Source organism: Eurytemora carolleeae, unplaced genomic scaffold (genome assembly GCF_000591075.1).
Source record: "Eurytemora carolleeae unplaced genomic scaffold, Eaff_2.0 scaffold218, whole genome shotgun sequence".
In the NCBI taxonomy this organism is placed as follows: Eukaryota; Metazoa; Arthropoda; class Copepoda; order Calanoida; family Temoridae; genus Eurytemora; species Eurytemora carolleeae.
In genome coordinates this window covers 299,869-308,798 of record NW_019396368.1, presented here as the reverse complement: position 1 = coordinate 308,798, position 8,930 = coordinate 299,869, and the positions used below count along the sequence as shown (strand labels likewise).

The 8,930-nt window shown below is 32.4% G+C and overlaps 1 long non-coding RNA gene across 1 annotated transcript; it reads left to right on the top strand.

Moving 5' to 3' along the window:
- Nucleotides 1-3,058: 3,058 nt before the first annotated feature.
- On the top strand, nucleotides 3,059-7,801 carry LOC111701844 (uncharacterized). Its single transcript, XR_002765278.1, has 3 exons — nucleotides 3,059-3,580; nucleotides 3,818-3,889; nucleotides 7,735-7,801. It is a non-coding gene; the product is annotated as an uncharacterized LOC111701844 (long non-coding RNA).
- The last annotated feature ends 1,129 nt before the right edge of the window (nucleotides 7,802-8,930 follow it).

The window sequence follows — 8,930 nt, the reverse complement described above, 5'->3', positions numbered from 1 at the left end:
TTCAGCCTATATAGGTCTCGATGAACTCCTAAAATGGTTAGGATTCAGCCTATATAGGTCTCGATGAACTCCTAAAATGGTTAGGATTCAGCCTATATAGGTCTCGATGAACTCCTAAAATGGTTAGGATTCAGCCTATATAGGTCTCGATGAACTCCTAAAATGGTTAGGATTCAGCCTATATAGGTCTCGATGAACTCCTAAAATGGTTAGGGGGTATGGAATGATAAATGAAGATGCAACTTTTGAATTTCTCAAAAGTATTTGTAATATATATTTCTTTTTTTTGAGGATGGACTGCAAATTGTTTTTGCTATTCTGATTTTTTATGCGTTAAGAATAAGATGACTAAACTGCAATAATAAAGATATAAACACGCCCATGAAAGATCAAGATGTGGATGCAAAATTATTTTGCAGCATCCTCCTAAAAGAGCTAGAATTTGGTCGGGTATAGGTAACATAAATACAATATTTACATACATCCTTACATACCTACAAAATACTTTAAAGACGACTGTACAGAATTTATTCTGTCTATTTCCTTATATTTACATACATCCTGACATACATACAAAATACTTTAAAGACGACTGTACAGAATTTATTCTGTCTATTTCCTTATATTTACATACATCCTGACATACATACAAAATACTTTAAAGACGACTGTACAGAATTTAAAGACGTCTGTACAGAATTTAAAGACGACTGTACAGAATTTATTCTGTCTATTTCCTTATATTTAGGATTCTGCAACTGTAAACTGGTTGTTTTCGTTGCCATATCAAGAAACAGGCCATAAAAAGACAATTTTCAAGGCAGAAGGCTTAGTTCAACCTTAATACGTCATATTTAATGAGTTGCAGGTCGTCTTTACAGACTCACACTGTAAGTATTTCTATATTTTACTGAATCTTCATTGTAATTATTTATTGGGAAGCACTAAGTTTAACATGAATGAATCAACATACATTTGTGTCTCCTAATTCTCAATCCAATGACCTTAAAAAGACAGGCTTTTAGAGTAGTGTGGGGCCTTGACCTAAATTAGCGGTATTTTAAAAAGACATAAATTAATTAGCAATAAATGCATATATATTGTGAACAAATAGGTGTCGTAAGTTTTAATCGATTTCGACAGCATCTTTTAAAAATAGATGGAAAAAATTCACAAAAATTGTATGATGTGTGCGGTTGAAGACTCTATGTGTGGAAACGAACACATAATCTACCTTGGATTCCCTGAACCAAGGTCAAACAAACCAAACATGCCATCTTGCATAATTTTCAGAGATACGGCTTGATACACAGTTTAAAATCAGGCTTATTTTAACACTCGCGCATTCGCCCAAATTCAAATTATAAAATGCAAGACAAGTTTTTCTTGAGACCTGAACCATAGAGACCTGAACGAACAATGCAAAAGTATCGTAAAAGGTGGATTTTTTTCTCAGCTCATCCTTACGAATAAATATGTTGGACTCCGCCCATCTCACCGACCAAATACAAAGAATCGGTGCGCATAAAATACTGCACGCAAGAATCAAATTTAAATCAGATTTAATCCAAATAATTTGCAAAAATGAATAGCTTTAGCTTTATTTTTATCTAGGCTGTTCGTGAGCTTCGCGGCCCTTTTCCTGTAACAATTCTAGCTTTAATTGTGAATTTTTAAAAAGCCATTTTCATCGTACTTTCAAAAAACAGTAATTATTTTTACCATAGACTAATTAAAATAACAGATATGACATCAGATTTATGTGCATCAGTTGCAGAACAAAAACAATATTCATTTCCATCTACAAAGAGAGAGCCGACTACGCGTAACTCCTTTGGGCTTCTGCCTTGGGGTATCGTGAACGAAACACACATAAATCTTGCATAGACGACATCCAGTGTCCTATCTGTTTTTTAATTAATCTATGATTTTTACATTGTATATAAAAATTTGGAACGTTTACATGGTTTAATAATCTATGTGAATTAAGATTAAACGTTGTGTACAATTTACAGCTAGGCACATATCTCCATTCTTCAGGGGTATCCACAAAGGACGAGATTTTAGAGACGACTGTACGGAATTGTTTGAGTAATAGTTCCCAGCTGTAGATTGAACTAAAAAAGGTTCCGATCGTCATTAAAAAGGCTGTAAAGGAAAAATTAAGAATAAGTGTTACCTGAGTTCTGGTCACATGATACGGACGTATAAAGAATATTATTAATTATATCTATTGAAAATGAAAAATTATTAAATTCAAATAATAATAGGAGAAAACCTAAGTTACTTAGGCTACACTGGTGTATCGTCATTTTCAGATTGGTTGCGTATTTGCTACATAGGATCTGTTTAAACTTACATTTTTCATATACATTTTCATAAAAATTTGACAAAATTTTATATCAATTTCTCGAGACAGGAACATCAGGAACTCTTATAGGTCTCGATGAACTCCTAAAATGGTTAGGATTCAGCCTATATAGGTCTCGATGAACTCCTAAAATGGTTAGGATTCAGCCTATATAGGTCTCGATGAACTCCTAAAATGGTTAGGATTCAGCCTATATAGGTCTCGATGAACTCCTAAAATGGCTAGGATTCAGCCTATATAGGTCTCGATGAACTCCTAAAATGGTTAGGATTCAGCCTATATAGGTCGCGATGAACTCCTAAAATGGTTAGGATTCAGCCTATATAGGTCTCGATGAACTCCTAATAGGATTCAGCCTATATAGGTCTCGATGAACTCCTAAAATGTTTAGGATTCAGCCTATATCCCCCCTTTTTCATTTTTCCTTCATAGTTCCTTTTAAGTCTCAAATATAAAATTAAAGAATGGAATATATTTATACAAACAAAAAAGTGGAATAAAAAAAATAAAATTGATTGAGTAACACTGAGACATATATCACAAAAAGCTGAATTTCAATTTTGTCTTAATCAATTGCTTTTCATTAAAATCATCCTCATTTTGAAAATCTTAAACAGTTTCTTTAAGTTTTAATCTTAATTTAAAGGAACAGAATTGGGGGTAAAAATAGATTTTTATCGTCCCCCCGTCTCAAAAATATAATTTTTTCAAAATAATTTGTAGAAGAAGAAAAGATTTCATTGAAAACGTAATTTCTGGATTTATCAGTCAGTTTAAAAGTATTGTAAGGAGCAAAGTTCTAAAAAAGTAATTTCATTGCAGCCGAGGGGACGGAGGAAATTGTCAGACTTCAACGCTTTTCCAAGAGAGAAAAACTGTAATGTCTTTTAAATAAACATATTTACAAAAGTGGCATTTGATTGATATATTTGAAAAATAAAGATGTTTACTGTTCATGGAAAAAATATAACAAAGTAATTTTTTGTCACTGACCACCGTTGTTTCATATGAAATAGTTTAAACTCGTCAAATATTTTTTTTATTTTCCACCCAAACTCCCCCCCCCCCACACACATTAATACGCCCTGTGCAGTGTGCGTGCGCTTAAATCCCGCAGTATTTGGAAACCCTTGGTTTGACAAGGGTACGCTTACGCGCACAAGAAACAGTTAAACCACATACTGTGCAGTGTGCACCTGCGGCCGGCAGGTATGTTTGCGTCAAAGTTTGTATTATTTGCAATTCATAGATTTCAATATTTGGTAAAATTGTGAATTTGAGTTACTTAAAAAACGTTGTAATATAAAATCCCCTTAATAAGTGAAAACTTGAGTATATGTGTATGCTAACGCTTCAGTGAAACTAATTCAACCCCAATACCCCCCCCCCCTCATCCATTTTGTAAAATGTTAAAATGTTGTAAATGATTAAAAAATATTTTTTCAGACATGTGACTTTCACGCTACGAATGTGATAGAAGTTAGATGATAATAATTCAATTAAGAAATGATGCTTTAGGTAAAATGAAATGTTAATAAGTATTATTGAGATTTAGTAATTGTCAGTCCTTTCAAGCCAAACTCTTTTCTAAATGAAAGAAAATTAGCTAAAGCTTACAAAATTTAGTCTTTAATATACATATAGACCGAAAATATGATTAAAAAAGAAAGCATTTTTGCTTAAACTTTCTTATACAGGGTGTCCCACTGAACATGCAGTTAAGAGACGGCCTGTTCACGTAATTTTAAGTAACTCTTCTTTGAAAAAGTTGCGATTCACAACGGTACCCTGAAAAGCATTGTCTAAACAATCGAATTAATATTTTGAAATTTGAAATGGCGGATAATTTCAAATTTCAAATGGCGAATCAATTTAAATTTTTAAATGGCGGATCATTTTAAAATTTTAAATGGCGGATCATTTTAAATTTTAAATGAGGGATCAATTTAAAATTTTAGATGGCGGATCATTTGAAATTTTTTAATGACGAATCATTTTAAAATTTTAAATGGCGGATCATTTGAAAATTGAAATGGCGGTACATTTGAAATTTTAAATGGCGGATCATTTAAAATTTTAAGTGGCAGATCATTTAAAATTTTAAATGGCGGATCAATTTAATTTTTAAAAAGGCGGATCATTTTGAAATTTTAAATGGCGGATCATTTTAATTTTAAATGGGGGATCAATTTAAAATTTTAAATGGCGGATCATTTGAAATTTTAAATGGCGGATCATTTGAAATTTTTTAATGACGAATCATTTTAAAATTTTAAATGGCGGATCATTTGAAAATTGAAATGGCGGTACATTTGAAATTTTAAATGGCGGATCATTTAAAATTTTAAGTGGCAGATCATTTAAAATTTTAAATGGCGGATCAATTTAATTTTTAAAAAGGCGGATCATTTTGAAATTTTAAATGGCGGATCATTTTAATTTTAAATGGCGGATCATTTTAATTTTAAATGGGGGATCAATTTAAAATTTTAAATGGCGGATCATTTGAAATTTTAAATGGCGGATCATTTGAAATTTTAAATGGCGGATCATTTGAAATTACGCTGCAACAGTCCCTTTCTAAACCAGACTGTCTTTGATATAGGACAAAAAATGTGTAAAAATAAAGTTAAGCGACACACAATGTGATAGACCGTCGTACATCTCATGAAAATTTGTGCAAATTTGTTGATGCACACTTTTTCAAAAATAGCTATCAACGATCACCTCTGAGTCCTCTCTCAATGGCCATGTTTTATGGGACACCCTATATGCCGAGAAAAATTAAAAAGAGACACCGCCTAGACATGGTAGTTGAGCAGAGAGTGCAGTATTGTAAAGAAAAACATTTAAAAATCATTGAATATCTATAAGACATTCTTACGGTGTATAATTGCTGAAAAAGGGCTGAAATTCTTCAGGATTGTCCATTTGGAGGATACATTCAGAGAATCGGGTTTTTTTAAATAAGTAAAAATCGCGTACGAAAATGAAACAAAATTATTAAATAAAATATTGTGGCAAGTACTGGACACAGATATGTATACAGACAAGGGTGGCCCACAAAGAATGAGGCTTAAAAGATGATTTTACGAATTTTTTCTTGTCGTTTTTTACATTAATTTCTACTCCAGAGTTGTCTCTAAGTTCAACCTTATTATTGTTATCTAGAATCAGATTTAGTGCAACATTAAAGTCTCATCCTTTGTGGGAACCCCTGTATATACAGAGTGTCCCATAAAACATGGGAATTCAGTGACGAATTCGATATCGTCTTTGTTATGAATTAGCATTGTAATACCTAATTTCAAAAGTCATGATATTATTATGTCTGCTAGAGTTTATTTTATGAAAACGGTAAATGGCTGTAAAGATCATGTGTGGTGTGAGTGGTGTATATAATGTCTCCGCAAGATGAACAGTGAAGACGGACAAGTTTACTCTGTTTGTATACTGCAATTTTCTTGTTTTACTAAGTACAACTGTATGCAGTCAAAACATAAACAAACAAAATGTGAACATAGCAGACGGAACTCCTACAGATTACACCTTTCTCAGTAGGTATCACTATACTAAATCAAAGATTTCGTCAATGAATTCCCATGTTTATTGGGACACCCTGTACTAGGACACCCTACCCCCTATATTTTTAATACATAACAAGCTACAAGGCCTGCGTCTGGTTCGTCTGGTGTATATAGAATAAGTTTGCTGTAGGCCATGAATTCAATGTCAAATGATCTTAAAATATTACAGAGCTCTGGGTTACACCATTTCAAAACCTTGCTAGAACTTTATAAACTAAATATATAAATTAGACCAAGATTAGATATTTTATAAAGATTTAACAATAGAAAGGATATTTCAGCTCGAATCCTTCCCCCCCTTCCCTTCCCTTTATGTCTCCCAAACCCTAAATCAAAACTTATGTATTCAAAAATCGTCAAACGCAAATCTACGGAAGAAAAATGTTAAATTCTTTTGCTTTATGATTTACGAAAATAGTGGCATGGAAAGCAGTCTTAAAGAGCTAAAATTACTACTAGAAAAGGGGACACGAAGCGCTCTTGAAAACCTAGTTCTTCCAATATAACACCACCCACCCCCCTCCCCTCCATCAAGATGAGCGATTTCAACGCTGGCACCCCGCCGTCTGATATTTAGCTCCATGCATTTTCGACGCAGAGAAGTTAGACAATAGTTAATTTATATACGTACTGTGTAGAGATGCAATTCTTAAGATGAAGTGAGGGTAGTGGGGAGGTTAAATTGTGGGAGTGGGGGGGGAGAGAAAATATTTTTAGTGATTAATGCATTCATCACAATATTTAAAAAGTAATTACTTCAGTTTGATTCGTTCTACATTTACAACACTGATTTTGTTCTTTCAGAGTGAAATTGGATTAGAAACCTGTTTTTTGTTTGATTATTTTAACCCCCCAATATAATATTAGGAGCTTCTTAACAAAATCAATAAACTGTAAAAAGGAAAAATATTGAAATAAAATCAACATGTTTTAAAACGCAAACATTAAAAAGAAATATTAATTATTTTAAAGATAAAATAAATTTATTTTAAGGTAAAAAAGTATCAAAAAGGGTGGAACATTTTCCCGCTAAATGTCCAAATTTTTATTTTCCCACCATACCTAAGAAAATTATATTTATAAATTCCAGAAATATAAATATAGATAAATATTCAGATGAACAAAGAAAAAATTATAATATCATGTTTAAGGTATTTTTATGAATGATTTTAACCTTTTTAGATGCATAAAAGTCAACACTAGATTGCAACTGCACCTAGTTATGAACTCGTTGCAACTCAGAGATACAGGGATTCCCATATTTTCTCTAAACTATAAAAAGCAGCTGCAAATCTTGCAGCAGGGGTTCCCAATTTTACACACTAATTAAGAGTAAGAATATGAATAAAGATTGATTGAAGGATAAATGGACGAAAAGGCGCAATTAGAGTATCTTCTGGGGGGGGGGTGGTAATTGATAACTGTTCAGAAAGAGTTAGGTTTAAAATATTGGATTTTTAAATTTTGTGTTTTTTTATTTTCCAAATTATACCATGTAAAGGAATTGAGTCTAATTGCCACAACCTGGATTTTTTTTAATCCCTTGTAAGTTTGGGATATTTCAAACTTAGATTATTTGATCTAACAGAATGGACAGTTTAAAATATCTAGGGTCTATAACATTGGGTTGCTTATATATATATAGGGATTAAAAAATCTGAGTTTGTGACAAAACTTAATTCCTTTCCCTATTTTTCATCTGTTGAGGGAGCAAGGACAGTTGCGCCGGGTTGTGTGATAAGGCGTGTGGTTGTGAGTTCAATGAATAATGTTTAGAGAAGAAGGAGGAGAAGAGTGAAAATAAAAGAAAGTTGGATGGGGAGTTATGTAGGCGCTAACAGGTTGGAGGGGAATAAGTAAAAAGTAGAAAACATGTGTTTTGTTGAAATCAAGTGAAGCATGAAAAGAAGAAGTTTTTCTAAAAAATCAAATCATGATTTTAGACTTCTCTTTGTTAATCCATCTTTTTACTAAGAAAACGATGACAAGCTTAAATACAGGTTTAAAAGAGCATTGACCAGAATTCATATTTAATTCTAGAAACTTGATATTACTTACAGGGACCATTAAAGTAAACTGGCACAATGGTACCCTTTAAACTTATTTATATTTGATCAACAATGGGGAGGATATTGCCGTTTTCTATCTTGAAACCTTTTGAAATAAGACAATGTACTTCGTTACGATCAAAAAAGAGAAGAACATTTTATTCATCTCTGATCAAACTGGGAATCGGACATGGAACTAAAGGCCGTCGCTAAAAATTTGGGAATTTGATCATTTTCTCTGAAACTTTTACAGGATGCAAGAATTATAAAGGTTCTGATGCAATCTGAAAGAAGCTCCAGGGGGGGCGGATGGGGACGGCCCGGGAGGGGGGGGGAAGGGGAAACGGATGGAGATTGCATAATGTAATAATGTAAACATGGGAAATCTGAAATCTAAATATGAAAAATTAAGTCGAAGCTACCTAACTTTGAAATATTAGTTATAAGATATAGAAAAAAGGAAAATCAATTAATTGAAAATTTTCGGTTTCTCTTGGGAGCGACAACGCTGATTTATGCCGAAAAATAAGTGAAGAAAATTGTCAGAATTTAACATGTTTTACGACATTGTTGCTCTAAGGTGAAGAGAATACAACTCTTAAATCAAGATCAAATCATACATAAACGATAAGACTTATATGACGACTGTAGGGAATTGAAGAAGTCCCTTTTCTTAAACCTACCAGAATTGATAAAGGATGAGACTGTAAATCTTTACGACTAAAATTCTTCTGCTTTATTTTGGTCTACTGCCATCAATTTAGTATTTAAATGGTTTATTAAAAGATTTTAAAAAAAATAAAGTTGGTTTTTGCCTAATGCTGAGAACTATAGATGACAGACAAATTATATATTCAGATATATTCAGATATATTTAGATATATTCAGATATATTCAGATATATTCAGATATATTCAGATATAT